This window comes from Giraffa tippelskirchi, chromosome 4, assembly GCF_054371585.1.
Source record: "Giraffa tippelskirchi isolate mGirTip1 chromosome 4, T2T-mGirTip1v1.2.pri, whole genome shotgun sequence".
Lineage (NCBI taxonomy): Eukaryota > Metazoa > Chordata > Mammalia > Artiodactyla > Giraffidae > Giraffa > Giraffa tippelskirchi.
Window position 1 is genome coordinate 59036732 of NC_137278.1, and position 20572 is coordinate 59057303.

Sequence of the window (20572 nt, forward strand, 5' to 3'; positions counted from 1 at the left end):
TTGGAAACGGTCAGTTTTCACTTCAATCCCAAATAAGGGCAGTGCCAAAGAATTTTCAAACTACTGTACAATTGTGTTCATTTCTCATCCTAGTTAGGTTATGCTCAAAATTCTTCAAGCCAGACCTCAATAGTATGTGAATCCAGAATTTCCAGATATACAAGATGGATTTTGAAAAGGTAGAGGAACCAGAGATCAAATTGCCAACATCTTTGGCTCATAGAGAAAGCAAGGGGGTTCAAGAAAAATGTCTGTGTCTGCTTCATTGACTACGTGAAAGCCTTTAACTCTAAGAATCACAACAAAGTGTGGAAAATTCTTAAAGAGATGAGAATACCAGACCACCTTACCTGTCTCCTGAGAAACCTGTATGTGGGTCAAAGAACAACAGTTAGAACCATATATAGAACAACTGACAGGTTCAAAATTGGGGAAGGAGTACGTCAAGACTGTATATTGTCACCCTGCTATTTAACTTATATGTAGAGTACATCATGCAAAATCCTGGGCTGGATGAAGCTGGAATAAAGACTGCAGGGAGAAATATCAACAGTCTCAGATATGCAGATGATACCATTCTAATGGTATAAAGTGAAGAACTAAAGAGCCTCTTGATGAGGGTGAAAGAAGAGAATGAAAAGGCTGGCTTAAAACATTCATAAAACTAAGACCATGGCATCTGGTGCCATCACTTCATGACAAATAGAAGGCGAAAAAGCAGAAGCAGTGACAATTTTATATCTTGGGCTCCAAAATCACTGCAGATGGTGACTGCAGCCATGCAATTAAAAGAAGTCTGCTCCTTGAAAGGAAGTGAAGTGAAGTGAAAGTCGCTCAGTTGTGTGACTCTTTGAGACCCCGTGGACTATACAGTCCATGGAATTCTCCAGACCAGAACGCTGGAGTGGGTAGCCTTTTCGTTCTCCAGAGGATCTTCCCAACCCAGGGATCGAACCCAGATCTTCCTCATTGCAGGTGGATACTTTACCAGCTGAGCCACAAGGGAAGTCCCCTTGGAAGGAAAGCAATAACAAACATAGAAAGCATATTATAAGCAGAGACATCACTTTGCTGACAAAGATCTGTATAGTCAAACTACAGTTTTTCCAGTAGTCATATATGGATGTTAAAGTTGGACCATAAAGAAAGCTGAGCACTAAATAATTGATGCTTTTGAACGCTGGTATTGGAGAAGACTCTTGAGAGTCCCTTGGACTGCAAGGAGATCAAACCAGTCAATCCTAAAGGAAATCAGTCCTAAATATTCATTGGAAGGACTGATGCTGACCACCTGATGCAAAGAGCTGACTCATTGGAAAAGATCCCAAAGCTGGGAAATTTGAAGGCAAAAGGAGAAGAGGGTGGTAGAAGATGCGATGGTTAGATAGCATTAGCAACTCAGTGGACATGAATTTGAGCAAACTCTGGGTGATAATGGAGGACAGAGGTGCCTGGCATGCCATGGGGTCACGAATAATTGGACATAACTTAGTGAATGAACAACAACAAATCTTAATTGGTGGTTCCCAAAGCTGACTGATCATCAGAATCACTTGGGGAAGCTTTAAAAAATAGAAATGTCACAAATTTAAGGATTATGATTCAATATATGACTGGGATGAGCCTCAATAATCTCTATACTTAAGCCCCAGACCCCAGGGATTCTTATGATCCTTAGGTTTGGTGACTTTTACTGAAGACCTGCAGTCATTCAGCAGTCCTCATACAGGGTAATAAACCAGTTTTTCCAGCTTCACAGACCACTGAGACTGGTGAGTGGGCTGCATGACCCAAAGGGAGACCCCAAGCATTAGTGCACTAGAGTGAAATAAACACCGGTTGAGGGTCAGAACACCTTATTCGGATTATCTATTGCTGCACAGCAAACAAACCATTCCAAAACTCGGTGCCTTAAAATAGCACTTAATTTGCTTATAAATCGGCATTTGGGCAGGGCTATGCAGAAATGGCTGTTCTTGCTCCATGAGTTTTCAGCAGGAGACACTTGACTCGAGCTAGAGGCTACATTTCCAAATTAGCTACAAAATGCTCACCGTCATCAAGGACTGTTGACTTCAGGGACCTCATTTCCTCTTTATATGTTTCTCTATGGGGCTATTTAGGCTTCCTCACAGCATGGCATTTGTATTCGAAGAATCCATGTTCACAGAGCAAGAAGTGGAAGCTGCTAGTCTCTTAAGGCCTGGGTCCAGAAACTGGCACAATGTCACTTAGGCAGCTTTCTATCAGCTAAGCAGTCATAGAGACTGTCTAGATTCATGGGGAGGGATGTAGTTCTCACTCACAGTAGAACAAGTGTCAAAGAATTTGTAGCCATCTTAAATCTGCCATGGGGCTTCTTCCCAGATGGCGCCAGTGGTAAAGAACTTACCTCCATAGTCCTTGCTCTGCATTTTGAGCCTCAGGCTTCTCACCTGTGAAATCAAAGAGTCAAATTGGATTATCTTTGGGGGCCCTGTCAATCCCCAGAGGCTATGAATCACTGGTTCTAATGCATAATTCACTAATTGACAAAAGGAGCTCAGACTGTGAGTCCATGCCCTTTGTAGGCCTGTACAGCTGAACTCAGCCCAAAAGACATGTAGACCTTACAAGGCAGTTATGACTCTTGGCACCTAGGCTCCTTTGCATTTCTTGTTAAATTCACCACTATTTTTCTCCCCAAAGCCAAAGTTGTATTCTAATTCCTAGAACTTGACAGGAGCCTCCTGAAGGCTTCCTAACTGTCCACATCATTCTTGTCACATCTCTTGGGCTAAACTTGCTATGAGTATACAAGAAATTTCAACAAGAGATTGACCAAGCTCATGTGTACAATGAAGGGCTTCAAGAAGGGGACTATATTTCCAGAGAGTCTGGGTTCAGACATGCCTAACACCACATTCTAGGTGTGAGAACTTGAATAAAGTAACTTCATCATTTTAAATTTCATTTTTGTTTTCAAATGATGATATAATTTCCTGTACTTGGTTTCTTTGAATGATCACCAAGAAAGCAACCAACTCAGCCAGCTTTATTTGTGAAACAACAAAATAAAAGCTTACTTCTCTTAAACAAACAAAAAAGCACCCATTCCACTACTCCATAGAGTATTGCAAGTGCTACTTGAGATAATACATATAAAGCACATAGTTCAGAGCCTGATCTACAGCAGGCACTCAGTAAATATTAGTCATTATTTTTATTGTCAAAATGCAATAGTTTTCAGAGTCAGAGAAAATGAATCTTGCTGGAGCAAGGAAGATTTGCTGCCAACCTGCAGTAAGCTTGAGCACTGACAACTGGCCTCCCCAGAAAGGAAAAGAAAAGATGAGTGCTGCAAGCATCTCACTCCTGCTCACTCAGTATGGAGGTGGGAGTTCCACTTTAGCTGAACACTGCTGGGCAGTCATTTACTGATCCCAGTGTTGACAATCATCTCACATCCTGGGCCGCCCAGAGCCTGGAGGTATTTCTTGAGTATCTCGAGTATCTCCCATGAGCCTACCAGGTGCTTGCTATAGCAGTGAACAAATCAGTCAAGGACTCTGCCCTAACAGAAAGCACATAACTACCACATTTGAAAGGAACACTTTCCGAATGCCCTTGGCTGAGTTATTCTGGTCCTCTCTGACCTTCAGTCCTACTTTCTAGAATCTGTAACTTTCTCTGATAACTGAAAACTGGTTTTGCAGCCTCTTAGGAATAGAGGCTTGTGATTGAAAGGGAAAGACTAGGTACCCCCTGACATCCCTTTTAAGGCCATATGGAAATATTTAGGTGATACAGTAAAGTGTAACTTCTCAGTTTTATTATAAAACGTTCATCTTATTTCTGAAGGAATGCAAAATGCAAACAAGATGCCCTTGTTTATTTTACCAATGCTGTACTATGGTGCTGAGTTTAGCAAGGCAGCTGCCCTGACAACATCACCACTGACACTTTTGGAAGGTGGCTGCAGGGATAAGAGGAGAAGGCAATGGTACCCCACTCCAGTACTTTTGCCTGGAGAATCCCATGGATGGAGGAGACTGGTGGGCTGCAGTCCATGGGGTCACAAAGGGTCGGACACGACTGAGTGACTTCACTTTCACTTTTCACTTTCATGCATTTGAGAAGGAAATGGCAACTCACTCCAGTGCTCTTGCCTGGAGAATCCCAGGGACAGGGGAGCCTGGTAGGCTGCCGTCTATGGGGTCGCACAGAATCGGACACGACTGATGCAACTTAGCAGCAGCAGCAGGGATAAGAGAGAAAAGCTATGTCAAGCAGAAGGAAGAGCCAGGCTACAGGAAACAGTCTAGTGCTCCGGTGGGTGACAATTAGCAAAGGATGGACACATGCCTGCCCTGTCACAGCCATATCCACAGGAGTCCCTGAAGATGTCCATCCTGTGGCCCCTCTCATTCATTTCTTGCATGGGATCCTCTGACCCTTGCAGCTCCATAACCTTCCCCAGGGTTCCTTTTCCCAGACCACTTACGTATTTGCTGTGATCCCTCCTGCTGTCACTTTGCTTGTGTGTGTGCTTAGTTGCGACCGTATGGACTGTAGCCCACCAGGCTCCTCTGTCCATGTAATTCTCCAGGCAAGAATACTGGAATGGGTTGCTATGCCCTCCTCCAGGGGATCTTCCCGACCCAGGGATCGAACCCAGGTCTCCCCCATTGTGGGCAGATTCTTTACCATCTGAACCACCAGATTCTAATTAAAGAAATGCAACCTAGGCCTCTGCCCTAAACCCTCTATCTAGAGGCCTCCTGGACACTGCCACCAAAAGTCCCACCATCCTTTAAACTCAGCGTAATGGGTTGAATTTCATCTCCCCCAAATATGTGTTGAAATCCTAACTTCCCACATATCTCTGTGACCTTATTTGGAAATAGGGTCTTTGCAGGTATAATCAGGTTAATACGAGGTTGGTAGGGTAGGTCCTAATCAATATGGCCAGTCTTTATAATAAAAGAAAAATGCTGTATGGAGATAGAGACACACAGGGAGAAGTTCATGGATGGCAGAGGCAGAGACTGGAGCTGAAAGCCCAGTAACAGTGAAGAGTGAGAGAAACCACCAGGAAGCTAGGAAGAGGCAAGAAAAGAGGAATTCTCCACTACAGCCTTCAGAGGGAGCATGGCCCTGCTGACATCTTGATTTTGGCCTTCCAGCCTCCAGAACTGTAAGAGAATAAATTCCTATTGATTTGAGCCATGCAGTTTTTAGAACTTAAGCCCTAGGAAATGAATACCTTCCATGCGGGCCAGACTGAATTTGTTTTCTACCTTTCTTACATTTGCGTCTACTCTGATGTTTCTCATTGTAATATTTCTAAAGTTGCCAAATCAGAAATTTGAGGCATCATTTGGACTTTTGGCCACTTCAGCCCATCAAGCACTTGACCTCCTTAGTACTTCACCAATCCTTCCTATTTGAAGCCTAGTCTCTGCTATGGTTCAGCCCAGATTCTCTAGTAGAAGGTTGTAGTGGGCTTCTCTCATAGCTCAGTTGGTAAAGAACCTGCCTGCAATGCAGGAGGCCCCGGTTCAATTCCTGGGTCAGGAAGATCCCCTGGAGAACGGATAGGCTACCCACTCCAGTATTCCTGGGCTTCCCTTGTGGTTCAGCTGGTAAAGAATCTGCCTGCAATGTGGGAGGCCTAGGTTTGATCCCTGGGTTGGGAAGATCCCCTGGGGAAGGGAACGGTTACCCACTCCAGTATTCTGGCCTGGAGAATTTCATGGACTGGAATAGTCCATGGAGTCACAAAGAGTTGGACACGACTGAGCGACTTTCACTTTCAGAAGGTTGTATTAACCTCCTTTCTGTTGCACTCCTGGCCAGTTTCCCTTTATCTGATAATCATTTCCTGCCCCAAACGTCAAATCTTATCAGTATAATCTAAAACTTCTCACATCATACCCCTTCTTAAAGTCTTCCTCGGTATTTCCCCATGTAATCTCTAGTCATGGTCATGGCCAAGTAGGGACCTTCATTAATGATATGGTTCCAATAAAACTGCCAACATTTATGACCTTTCATATACTTCTTTTCCCAATCTTGAACTTTCCACTCAAGCAATGCTAAACCTATTGAGGTTTTTTTGAATATGTTGTGCTCTTTCATGCCCTTGCTGGAGCTTGTCCTTGTGCCAGAAACATCACACCATCCTCTTATTTTCCTAGTAAATGTCTATTTATACTTTAGATCTCTAATTTAATGTTTCCTCACTGGTGAAATCTTCCAGACTTTCTCTGGGCAGTTTTAGGTAGTTTATGGTCCTTCTGTCCTATAACAATAATCATTCTTTTCTATCATAACTGTGCTGTTTACATGCCTGTCTCTCCACCATGCAATTTTGAGGGCACAGACTGTGTTTTCTTCTTTGTATCTCTAATGCTTGACATTCATTCATTAATTTTGCTCTGCTTTCTTTTATTCATTCAGCAAACTTTTATTGTATTTATTACCTACAATGAGCTGGACAAGGCACTGAGGGCACCATGAATAAAGCTATTTCTCCCTTTATGGTACCTACCATCCAGTGGGGATAAAACTAAACCAACAGGCAATTACAGCAATCCCATTAGGGACATAGGTACAAGGAGCTGTAGGAATAATTAGGTTGGTACTTGAGCCAGTCTCAGGGATTCCCATGGGAAGTGAGATCCAGGTATGCAGAGAGGCATACTGCTAAGAAGGCTCCTGGTCCTGCACAGTTGGGGAACAGAGGAGAAACAGCAGAATAAAGGGGGGAAAGGCTGTTACTATATGCAGACATCAGATCCCACGGGTCTTGTGAGTCCATTAAAGGACTTAACCTGAGAGCCCAGTGAGTCACAGAAATGTTTTAAGCACTTTGTCTTTTTTTTCCCCTTGAAAATTGCCTTTAACCAATTGCTTTTAATTTAAAAAAGCAACAACATGATTCTTCTAAAAAGCAAAACAACTCAAGGTATAGAAGTGATAAGTTAAAAATCACTCCATTATTCTTATTACCTGAGGCAATTTATGCTGTTAAGCCATGCTTCTCCAAGATGTTATAAATATAAACACAGAATAGGCATGAGTATTGTGTTTTATTTGCTTATTCAACTTTTCTACAAAAATGCAATTATGGTATGTACATTTGAAAACAACTTGCTTTTGCACTTAATACATTTCTCCATGTGAATATGTTGATAAATCTAATTTACTTATTCTTTGTGATAGTCACATAACATCCTACAGCATGGAGGCACGGTGTTTATTTGGCTATTTTATCATTGACAGATTCTGGTGCATTGTCCAGTATTTTGCCACAGCAAACAGTGCTTCCATAAGTACCCTTGTCATACATTCTTAGGTATAAGTACTTTTATATCTCACTGGAAGAACAGCTTAAAATGGGGTTGCTGAAACCATGTGACCCACAGGGGATTAACCTCCAAAATATAAACAGCTCATATGGCTCAATATAAAAAAGACCAACAACCCAACCAAAAAATGGGCAGATCTAAATAGACTTTCTTCAAAGAAGCCATACAGATAAACAGCAGGTTATGAAAAGATGCTCAACATTGCTAATTACTAGAGAAGTCCAAATCAAAACTACAATAAGTTATCACCCCACACAGGTCAGAAAGGCTATCATCAAAAAGTCTACAATAATTAGTGCTAGAGAGGGTGTGGAGAAAAAGAAATCCTCTTACACTGTTGGTAGGAATGTAGATTGGTTCAGTTACTATGAAGAACAGTATGGAGGTTCCTTAGAAAACTAAAAACAGACTACCATGTGATCCTGCAATCCCACTCCTTGGCATGTATCCAGAGGAAACCATAATAATTTGAAATTGCACCCCAATGTTCATTGAAGCACTATTTATAATGACCAAGACATGGAAGCAACCTATAAGTCCATTGACAGATGGGTGGATAAAGAAGATATCATACACACACACACAATGGAATATTACTCAGCCATAAAAATGAAATAATGCGATTTGTAGCAACATGGATCAACCTAGAGATTATCATACTAAGGGAAGTAAGTCCAAAAGAGAAAGACAAATGTATGATATTACTTGTATGTGGAATCTTAAAAAATGATGCAAATAAGTTTATATAACAAAACAGAAATATATCCACAGACGTAGGAAACAAACTTATGGTTACCAAAGGGGAAAGTGGGGGAGGGATAAATTAGAAGTTTGGAATTAACATATACACGCTCCTATGTGTGTGTGTTTAGTTGCTCAGTCATGTCAAACTCTTTGTAACCCCATGGACTGTAGCCTACCAGGCTCCTCTGTCCATGGGGATTCTCCAGGCAAGAATACTGGAGTGGGTTGTCATTCCCCCCTCCAGAGGATCTTCCCAACCTAGGGATAGATCCCAGGTCACCCACATTGCAGGTGGATTCTTTACTGTCTGAGCCACCAGGGAAGCCCCTTCTTTTCCATGAGTGTTAGTCACTCCATTTTGTTCAATGCTTTTTGACCCCAAGGTCTGTAGCCCACCAGACTCCTCTATCCAAGGGATTTCCCAGGCAAGAATACTAGAATGGGTTGCTATTTCCTTCTCCAACATACTACTATATATAAAATAAATAACCAACAAGGGCCCACTGTATAGCAGAGAGAATTGTGTTCAATATTTTGCAAAAACCTATAAGGGAAAACAATCTGAAAAATTATACAAAACTGAATCACTTTCCTGTACACTTGAAACTAATACAGCACAGTAAATCAACTATACTTCAATAAACAAATAAAAGTTACATAATGGATTTAAAGGTATTAAATGATTAAAGCAAAAAAATAGGGTTGCTGAGTCTGTGGACTTTAATGCTGCTGCTCCTGCTAAGTCGCTTCAGTCGTGTCCGACTCTTCGCAACCCCATGGACTGCAGCGTACCAGGCTCCTCCATCCATGGGATTTTCCAGGCAAGAGTACTGGAGTGGGTTACCATTGCCTTCTCCACTACAGCAACAGTGGACTTGAATAAACATTACCAAATTAGTTTCCCCTGGAGATTTCAACAGTTCACAGCCCTACCAGCAATATATAAAAAGTGCTCATTTCCCTGCATTCTCTCTAGCACAAGATGTCACTGGTCTTTTTAATTTTTGCCAGTGTGATGAATGAATGATTAATTTTTTTGTTTTGGCCTCATTGTGTGGCTTGTGGAACCTCAGTTCCGCAACCAGGGAACAAACCTGGGCCACAGTTGTGAAAGATCCAAACCCTAACCATTAGACCACCAAGACTCTCCAAATAATTAAATTTGACTGTCTCTGGTTAATCCTTCTCAGTTCAGTTCAGTTCACTTCAGTCGCTCAGTCGTGTCCGACTCTTTGCCATCCCATGGACTACGGCACGTCAGGCCTCCCTGTGCACAACCAACTCCTGGAGTTTACTCCAACTCATGTTCAATGAGTCGGTGATGCCATCCAACCATCTCATCCTCTGTTGTCCCCTTCTCCTCTTGCCTTCAATCTTTCCCAGCATCAGGGTCTTTTCAAATGAGTCAGCTCTTTGCATCATGTGGCCACGGTATTGGAGTTTCAGCTTCAACATCAGTCCTTCCAATAAATATTCAGGGTTGATTTCCTTTAGGATGGACTGGTTGGGTCTCCTTGCAGTCCAAGGTACTCTAAAGAATCTTCTCCAACACCACAGTTCAAAAGCATCAATTCTTCAGCGTTCAGCTTTCTTTATAGTCCAACTCTCACATCCATACATGACTACTGGAAAAACCATAGCCTTGACTAGATGGACCTTTGTTGGCAAAGTAATGTCTCTGCTTTTTAATATGCTGTCTAGATTGGCCATAACTTTTCTTCCAAGGAGTAAGCGTCTTTTAATTTCATGGCTGGGGTCACCATCTGCAGTGATTTTGGAACCCCCAAAAATAAAGTCTGTCACTGTTTCCACTGTTTCTCCATTTATTCACCATGAAGTGATGGGACCGGATGCTATGATCTTAGTTTTCTGAACGTTGAGCTTTAAGCCAACTTTTTCACTCTCCTCTTTCACTTTCATCAAGAGGCTCTTTAGTTCTTCTTCACTTTCTGCCATAAGGGTGGTGTCATCTGCATATCTGAGGTTATTGATATTTCTCCTAGCAATCTTGATTCCAGCTTGTGCTTCTTCCAGGCCAGCATTTCTCATGATGTACTCTGCATATAAATTAAATAAGCAGGGTGACAATATACAGCCTTGATGTACTCCTTTTCCTATTTGGAACCAGTCTGTTGTTCCATGTCCAGTTCTAACTGTTGCTTCCTGACCTGCATAGAGATTTCTCAAGAGGCAGGTCAAATGCTCTGGTATTCCCATCTCTTGAAGGATTTTCCACAGATTATTGTGATTCACACAGTCAAAAGCTTGGGCATAGTCAATAAAGCAGAAATAGATGTTTTTCTGGAATTCTCTTGCCTTTCGATAATCCAGCAGATGTTGGCAATTGATCTCTGGTTCCTCTGCCTTTTCTAAATCCAGCTGGAACATCTGAAAGTTCACGGTTCATGTATTGCTGAAGTCTGGCTTGGAGAATTTTGAGCATTACTTTGCTAGCATGTGAGATGAGTGCAATTGGGTGGTAGTTTGAGCATTCTTTGGCATTGCCTTTCTGAGGGATTGAAATGAAAACTGACCTTTTCCAGTCCTGTGGCCACTGCTGAGTTTTCCAAATTTGCTGGCAGGTTGAGTGCAGCACTTTCACAGCATCATCTTTGAGGATTTGAAATAGCTCAACTGGAATTCCATCACCTCCACTAGCTTTGTTCGTAGTGATGCTTTCTAACACCCACTTGACTTCACATTCCAGGATGTCTGGCTCTAGGTGAGTGATCACACCATCGTGATTATCTGGGTCGTGAAGATATTTTTTGTACAGTTCTTCTGTGTATTCTTGCCACGTCTTCTTAATATCTTCTGCTTCTGTTAGGCCCATAGCATTTCTGTCCTTTATTGAGCCCATCTTTGCATGAAATGTTCCCTTGGTATCTCTAATTTTCTTGACGAGATCTCCAGTCTTTATTCTATTGTTTTCCTCTGTTTCTTTGCATTGGTCACTGAGGAAGGCTGTCTTATCCCTCCTTGCTATTCTTTGGAAATCTGCATTCAAATGGGTGTATCTTTCCTTTTCTCCTTTACTCTTGGCTTCTCTTCTTTTCACAGCTATTTGTAAGGCCTCCTCAGACAGCCATTTTGCTTTTTTGCATTTCTTTTCCATGGGGATGGTCTTGATCCCTGTCTCCTGAAGAATGTCACGAACCTCCGTCCATATTTCCTCAGGCACTCTGTCTATCAGATCTAGTCCCTTAAATCTATTTCTAATTTCCACTGTATAATCATAAGGGATTGGATTTAGGTCATACCTGAATGGCCTAGTGGTTTTCCTTACTTCCTTCAATTTAAGTCTGAATTTGGCAATAAGGAGTTCATGATTTGAGCCACAGTCTGCTCCCAGTCTTGTTTTTGCTGACTGTATAGAGCTTCTCTGTCTTTGGCTGCAAAGAATATAATCAATCTGATTACGGTGTTGGCCATCTGGTGATATCCATGTGTAGAGTCTTCTCTTGTGTTGTTGGAAGAGGGCGTTTGCTATGATCAGTGCATTCTCTTGGCAGAACTCTATTAGCCTTTGCCCTGCTTCATTCTGTACTCCAAGGCCAAATTTGCCTGTTACTCCAGTTGTTTCTTGACTTCCTACTTTTGCATTCCAGTCCCCTGTAATGAATGAAAAGGACATCTTTTTTGGTGTTAGTTCTAGCAAGTCTTGTAGGTCTTCATAGAACTGTTCAACTTCAGCTTCTTCAGCATTACTGGTAGGGTCATAGACTTGGATTACCATGATATTGAATGGTTTGCCTTGGAAACAAACTGAGATCATTCTGTCGCTTTTGAGATTGCATCCAAGTACTGCATTTTGGACTCTTTTGTTGACTATGATGGCCACTCTACTTCTTCTAAGGGATTCTTGCCCACAGTAGTAGATATAATGGTCATCTGAGTTAAATTCACCCATTCCAGTCCACTTTCGTTGTCTGATTCCTAAAATGTTGACATTCACTCTTGCCATCTCCTGTTTGACCACTTCTAATTTGCCTTGATTCATGGACCTAACATTCCAGGTTTCTATGCAATATTGCTTTTTACAGCATTGGAACTTGCTTTCATCACTGATCACATCCACAACTGGGTGTTGTTTTTGCTTTGGCTCTGTCTCTTCATTCTTTCTGAAGTTATTTCTCCACTGATCTCCAGTAGCGTATTGGGCATCTTCTCTGCTCCATTTAAAACTTTATGTCCTTTTCTATGAGCTTCCTGTTCATATTTTTCCCTTATTCCTATTGTCTTTTTGCCATTTTATTACCAATTTATATGGGTTTTGGATAAATTAGGGGTCATAACCTTTCATAAGTGCTGCAAATATTCATCTGAGCCTACAGTTTTCCTTTGACTTTATGGTGGCTTTTTCCTTAAAATTTGAAAAAATAAAAAAGTAAGACCATGTATCCTTTTCTTTCTCCCTTTGTATTTTTTAGGTTTCCAAATTATTCTTTAAAATCCCTTTATTATTAAAAATTATTTTTTAAATACTACTAAAGTTATACAAATTTTGAAATTTAGAAAATGAATTTTCCACTAAATTTTCTTCAAATATTTAATATATGTGTTTATCTGTTTATTTACAGTTAGCTCTTGAAGCCAAACCCATCTGGATTTATTGCTGGATACAGTTATGAGATGGTATCTACCTCACTTTTTCCCCTCAGATGGAGAACCAATTAGGTCAACATCATTTCTTGAATGAATCATAATCTTCCCTCTGAACTATAATATCACCTGTATCAAATTTTAAGTATGTCAACATACTGTGTCCATTCCTGAAGCCTAGTCTATTCCATTGAGAAATTCATTCATATGCCAAAACATATTATTTTGATGACAATTTTATCTTAAATTTTAGTATTTGGTAAGGCAAATGCCTCCTTTTTTTCTTTTTCCAAATTACCTGTCAAACTCTGCAAGTACTCTGTTACAATGCTGCACTATTATTACACTTTTTAATTAAAGGCGTCTGTTTCAAAGAGGTGATTAAGAGAATCTCAGCAAATCCTGAATGGTTGCATGTATGAACACCAAGTCATTCACAGAACTCTTGGCCTTGATCCCTATTCTCCCCTTTCCCTTAGGTCCCAGGGATTGCCTCATCTGACTCTTAGGAGCAGCCTGCACCCAGCTCTCCTCTGGTAACTCTATCCCAGGCTAAAGGGCTGCATGCTTGGGTTTTCCTTCCCGACAGGTTCCGGCTATTTCTGAGCACAAACGCATAGAGGACCAAATCCCAGGCACCCACTAACTGCGGTTCCTTGCTTCTGCAGCTGTCCATGAGACTTCTACAAGCCATACTGCTCTCCAGCACAAATCACTCTGGCCTCCTTTTCACAGGCACTGCTGATGGCAAGAAGAGGATTAAGTCAGAAACAAGATGTTATGAGTAGAACTGTGTCTCCCTAAAATTGATGTACTTAGGTCTAACCCCCAGTACCTTAGAATGTGACCTTATTTGGAAATAGGGTCACTGTAGATATAATTAGTTAAGTCATTAAAGTCCATTCAATATGACTGCTACCCTTATTAAAAAGGAAAATTTAGACCCAGACACACACACACACACACACAGGGAGAATGCCATGTGAAAATGAAGACGTCATGTCTGACTCTTTGTTATCCCACACACTGCAGCCTGCCAGGATCCTCTGTCCATGGAATTCTCCAGGCAAGAATACTGGAGCGGGTTGCCATGCCCTTCTCCAGGGGATTTTCTTGACCCAGGGATTGAACCTGCGTCTCTTGCATTGCAGGCAGATTCTTTACCATCTGAGCCACCAGGGAAGCCTGTCTAAAAGCCAAGAGTGGCCGAAGATTATCAGCAAACCACCAGAAACCAAATGAAAAAGGGACAGATTTCATATGAATCTGGAACAGATTCTCTCTCACTATTCTCAGAAGGAATTAATCCTACTAACAGTTTCATCTTGGATTTATAGCCTCCAGAACTGTGAGACAATAAATTTCTGTTGTTTAAGCCACCCAGGTTGTGGTGCTCTGTTACAGCAGCCCTAGCAAACGAATGTGCTCAGTTGCTCAGTTGTGTTGAGCTCTTTACAACGCCATGGATTATAGCCTGCCAGGCTCCTCTGTCCATGGGATTTTTCCAGGCAAGGATACTTAAGTGGGTTGCCATTTCCTCCTCCAGGGGATCTTCCTGACCCAGGGATCAAACCTTAGTCTCCTGCGTTTCCTGCATTGGCAGGCGAATTCTTTACCACTGAGCCACCGGGAAGCCCAGCAAATCAATACATACACGCAACCCCACACAGATGAAGGCAGACTGCCTCCCGACCTGAGCTCATCTCTCTGATCTCATCTGGGATGGAAGCACTTCAGACTCCCTATTGCTATCCACTGCCTAGACCCCATGTAGAAGCAGGTTGAAAGCTGTGACTTCATAGGAGGGAGCAGAGGTTGAGGAGGCAGAGTGTTGTGCACAAGCTTTAGAGATTCAGCAGGAGACAAAGAGTTAACAACCACTCTGTGACATGCTGAGGTTTCTGTGAATGATTCTCTATCGCCTCCCCACTGTCTTTTGGCCTCTACCACACAAGAATCCTTACTGTGAAATGTGCAAAGATGACCTGTGGTTATTCATTAGTGCTGTGTCTAGTCATTCCTCCTGCCACCCTAGTACCTAGTCCAGTGTCTGCCTCACAGTAAGTGGTCATCCTTCACTTATTGGATGGATAGATGGATGGATAGCTAGAAGATCAATGGATGGAAGATCAAAGGATGGTGGGCAAACACATAAGGAGATTGTGGGGAGAGAGCAAATTAGCTAAGATAGTGTGTTCAGGCTCTCTTGCCCTATGTTTTGAAAATAATGACCATCTAGCAGCTGAGATCATTTATAGCACTGTGCACGCACATCATGAGGTTTATGCAACAACTGAGATCACTTATAGTACTGCACATGTATGTTATGAAGTTCTTGCTTGGTCACCGGTTGTGTGCTGTATGTACATGTGAGATTCACCTAAAAAGTATCAGCATTACTGCTGCATCAGGGCTGTGTCTGTGTGGTCAGCCATGAGAGGAGAGAATAAAGTGTGAACACTGCTACGGCTGCTGTGTCAGCCAGAAGAGAATAAACGTGTCTGCGGTTTGGCTCCTCAAGTCTCCTTCCAGCCTCTTAGCTCGCACCTTGCCTACCATGGGTTCAGCAAACAGTGTGGACGGTGTGAATAGCAAGACAACTGACGTCACAAACAGGATCCACAATACAGAGATCCTATGGGTTAAACTTTCTGTGGTTCACGATTCCGTAAAGCAGCTGGAACGTCATTACCACAAGGAGCTACTGGGAACAGAGTCAGCCGTTGAGTCACTGTAGATTCCTGTTCTTACCACACAGACCCTACACTCATTCTCTCCAGGCTGAACATTTCCCAGGTGCCAATCACCAAGCGAGGCTTCTAAGTTCCCTTTCATTAGTGTTCCCTCCTGGCAGCTCTTTATAACAGCTACACCCAAAGGAGGTTGAAACATCCTCTGGCAAATCTCTCTGGGATTCCTAACCAACCCCCACCCCAAAATCTACAAAAAGTTTCAGACAAATCCCAGAGAAGAAACTATGTTTAAAAGCAAATCTCTCTCCCTGACACTTCAACACAGATTCCTTTTTAAAAAGAATAAGCTCATCTTGAAACAACTGTCCAAGGGAAGATAGGTGAATAAACAAAACAAAACCTGAGGCCTATATGTAATTGTACTGCAGAAATTTCCACAGGTTGGAACTGTACTGAGGAAGGCAATTTCCAGAGTTGAGGAGAGACTGAAAGAGACACTGGGGAATTGAAAGCTGGAAATAACAAGAAAAGTGTCCGAGTTTGGCCCACTTGGGCAGTTAAAGAGAACCCCACCACTCATTAACCAGCCCTAAAACCTGCTAAGTGAAAAATAAATGAATTCATTAAATGCAGAAATCGGGAAGACCTGGAGGCTTAACCAAAGAAATCCCAACTTCCAGAAAAACAAAGGGGGTGTTGGGCACAATTAGATTTATGACCAGGAGTAAGGGCTGCCTCCCAAATGAGGCAGCTGAGTTATACTAAACTGTCATTTTGGTTCGGCTATTTCCAGCTGTGCAGGCAGGCACCTAGAGAAGGAAGTGTTTCTCAGAGTGTGGCTGGCCAGGATGATTGGTGTGGCTTATCAATTCAAGTGGTCCAGATCTTTGGTCAAACCTGTGGGAAGTCATTTGGGAGACACAGGGGGAAGTTTCAAGAATATGATGAGTTCTTGGGAGAATTATGACTCCAGTTTCACTTTAGCAACGGATAGCTGGGAAGAGAAGAGAAGTGAAAAGCAAAGGAGAAAAGGAAAGATATTCTCATCTGAATGCAGAGTTCCAAAGAATAGCAAGGAGAGATAAGAAAGCCTTCCTCAGCGATCAGTGCAAACAAATAGAGGAAAACAACAGATTGGGAAAGACTAGAGACCTCTTCAAGAAAATTAGAGATACCAAGGGAACATTTCATGCAAAGATAGGCTCGATAAAGGACAGAAATGGTATGGACCTAACAGAAGCAGAAGATATTAAGAAGAGGTGGCAAGAATACACAGAAGAACGGTACAAAAAAGATCTTCACGACACAGATAATCACGATGGTGTGATCACTCACCTAGAGCCAGACATCCTGGAATGTGAAGTCAAGTGGGTGTTAGAAAGCATCACTACGAACAAAGCTAGTGGAGGTGATGGAATTCCAGTTGAGCTATTTCAAATCCTCAAAGGTGATGCTGTGAAAGTGCTGCACTCGATATGCCAGCAAATTTGGAAAACTCAGCAGTGGCCACAGGACTGAAAGAGGTCAGTCTTCATTCCAATCCCTCAGAAAGGCAATGCCAAAGAATGCTCAAACTACCACACAATTGCACTCATCTCACATGCTAGTAAAGTAATGCTCAAAATTCTCCAAGCCAGGCTTCAGCAATACATGAACCGTGAACTTCCAGATGTTCAAGCTGGTTTTAGAAAAGGCAGAGGAACCAGAGATCAAATTGCCAATATCCGCTGGATCATCAAAAAAGCAAGAGAGTTCCAGAAAAACATCTATTTCTGCTTTATTGACTATGCCAAAGCCTTTGACTGTGTGGATCACAATAAACTGTGGAAAATTCTGAAAGAGATGGGAATACCAGATCATCTGACCTGTCTCTTGAGAAACCTGTATGCAGGTCAGGAAGCAACAGTTAGAACTGGACATGGAACAACAGACTGGTTCCAAATAGGAAAAGGAGTACGTCAAGGCTGTATATTGTCACCCTGCTTATTTAACTTATATGCAGAGTACATCATGAGAAATGCTGTGCTGGAAGAAACACAAGCTGGAATCAAGATTGCTGGGAGAAATATCAATAACCTCAGATATGCGGATGACACCACCCTTATTGCAGAAAGTGAAGAAGAACTAAAGAGCCTCTTGATGAAGGTGAAGGAGGAGAGTGAAAAAGTTGGCTTAAAGCTCAACGTTCAGAAAACTAAGATCATGGCATCTGGTCCCATCACTCCATGGGAAATAGATGGGGAAACAGTGGAAACAGTGTCAGACTTTACTTTCTTGGGCTCCAGAATCACTGCTGATGGTGACTGCAGCCATGAAATTAAAAGACGCTTACTACTTGGAAGGAATGTTATGGCCAACCTAGATAGCATGTTTAAAAGCAGAGACATTACTTTGCCAACAAAAGTCCGTCTAGTCAAGACTATGGTTTTTCCAGTGGTCATGTATGGATGTGAGAGTTGGACGGTGAAGAAAGCTGAGTGCCGCAGAATTGATGCTTTTGAACTGTGGTGTTGGAGAAGACTCTTGAGAGTTTCTTGGACTGCAAGGAGATCCAATCAATCCATCCTAAAAGAGATCAATCCTGGGTGTTCATTGGAAGGTCTGATGTTGAAGCTGAAGCTCCAGTACTCTGGCCACCTCATGCGAAGGGTTGACTCATTGGAAAAGACCCTAATGCTGGGTAGGATTGGGGGTGGGAGGAGAAGGGGACGACAGAGGATGAGATGGTTGGATGGCATCACCGACTCGATGAACATGGGTTTGGGTAGACTCCGGGAGTTGGTGATGGACAGAGAGGCCTGGCGTGCTGCAATTCATGGGGTCGCAGAGAGTCGGATACGACTGAGCGACTGAACTGATGACAAATACAGCCTCAGGTTTGACTTAAGAAAGGCTGTTCATCATACTTATCAGTTCCTCTCCAATTTATCACCTGCTTACTGAGGACCACCCATCTACAGGCAGGGCCCTCACTAGATACTGCACCTTCCAGCTTGACTTGCTAGTGCTTGCTTCTCTAATCCTCTCCAGGTTCCAGGTTCCTGGCTCCACCTTCATCCGCTAACATAACTGCCTTTGGGCCATGTAGACTCCCTTCAGATCTCCCTGTTCTTGAATGGTTGGAGCTCTGAACATTCCTGGCATCTGCTACTGTCTTGTGTAAAAAATAACTCCCCTGCCATTGCATTTAGCCCCAGGCCTAAACAATGATTGTGCTTTGAATAATGCATGCTGTTCTAGGGCCTGCACAAGAACAATGGGGACACAGATGAGAGAGTGCCTAACTCCACCTGCATATTAGAGGACCCATCAGGAAAGAAGGCCTTCTTGCACAGAGGAGATGGTCAGACTTTCTCCAAGGGGAGCAGAGTTGGGGCTGAAGGTAACTCCAGGGAGAGAAGCAGCAGAGGCAACACTACAGAGACATGAAAGAATATGTCAGATTAACAAGAAGCCCACCCACTACCAAGGAAGTGAAGTGGTCACATTACTCTGTGCCCTTGGTTTCCACCACTCTTTCTGTAAGGGACTGTGCTGCTGCTGCTGCTAAGTCGCTTCAGTCGTGTCCGATTCTGTGCGACCCCATAGACGGCAGCCCACCAGGCTCCCCCGTCCCTGGGATTCTCCAGGCAAGAATACTGGAGTGGGTTGCCATTTCCTTCTCCAATGCATGAAAGTGAAGTCTCTCAGTCATGTCCGACTCTTCGCCACCCCATGGACTGCAGCCTACCAGGCTCCTCCGTCCATGGGATTTTCCAGACAAGAGTACTAGAGTGGGGTGCCATTGCCTTCTCCGGTAAGGGTCTGTAGTTGAGAATAATTTTCATTGTTGCCTTATTGGTAAGCCTATCATTTTTCAAAACTTTAAATCTCACAAGGAACCCTGCAAGATCCATCGCCAGCTGCCTTCTCCTTGTCATCCATCTTCCAAGATGGATACTATTCTTGAGAGGCCACATAGGACAATGGGAAGAGAATGAGTTGTAGAGTCCTGAAAAGTAGGTTTAAATCCCAACTCCACTAATAGTTGTGTGACACTGGACTGCTCACTTCTCTGAGATATTTCCCTCATCTGTAAAATGGGGGTGATAAACATCTACCAAATAGAGTGATCATGAAAATAAGAAATAACATGTGCAAAGTAAGCCCCAAAACGTTTGGCATATAGCCCGTGTTCGAAGATGTTAACAGTTGTTATCCCAGATTGTAGGATGTACTGTCTCATTCTCACCCTGTGAGCCCTCTGGTCCCCTCAGTGCCTGGCTCCTACCAAGTAAAGGTGAGAAGTGGTTTAGTCACTGATGCAACATCCAGCAATCCATGATCTACATCCCTGCCACAAAAACACTGGGTTCCCCATTCTGCATATCCATGACGACTAACCTTTATTCCACGAAGCTTTAAAAACTAATTGCCACGCACGAACAAGCCTTTCGAATCTAAAACCAATTTCTTAAGTCAGAGAGGTCAGACTGTGGCACTGTGTTCTTTTTCTTTTTGCCAGTTTGCTGTTTCATTGTCCCCTGGATGCTCAGATGCGTACTTCCGGAGTAGGTACAGCCACTCCTTCCTCTCTGTTTCTTGGTCTTTCAGGTTCTCTTCATGCTTGTTGAGTCAGCGGCGCCCGGGACATGTTTTCTTGGGCCGCAGATCCAGGGGCTTGTACTTCTTGCCCTTATAGAATTTCTATTTCTGAGTCTGGTTAATGATGGCGATGGATTTATGAACAACTCGGATCTTGGAGAGTTTGGAAGCCATTCCACCTGTCACTTCAGCCACACACAGCCAAGACAGCTCCACCTTCAGGTCCTCCAGCTGTTTCAGCAGCTCCTCCTTCTTGCCGCAAAGGTCTTGAGCCTTAATCTTGGCCATGGCTGGAGAGTCTTGTTGCACTGTTTTCAAACGCACTCCCAGAGGTCTGCTCTGAAGATCAGGGCCACAGACAGTTCCAGATCTTAAAGCATGTGAGTAAAAGCATGCTTTTTACTTTCAGACAGAGTGACTTTGAGGCATCTCTTACTTTGAGAGATGTCTAAGGAAAATCTAAAAATTACATTTGCATTCCCTTTCGTAAGTGAGAAAAGTGCCAACTTCTTATTGGTCTGTAGATTCTGACAGAAAACCAATTTGAACTCCACGAGCTGCTAACTTGAAGTGGAGGGAAGGGGAAGGGAAGAGGTA

General features: G+C 42.8%; 1 pseudogene; it reads right to left on the reverse strand.

Annotated features, from left to right (window-relative positions):
- Positions 1-19858: 19858 nt before the first annotated feature.
- On the reverse strand, positions 19859-20263 carry LOC145545614 (large ribosomal subunit protein uL29 pseudogene; annotated as a pseudogene).
- Between the last annotated feature and the right edge of the window lie 309 nt (positions 20264-20572).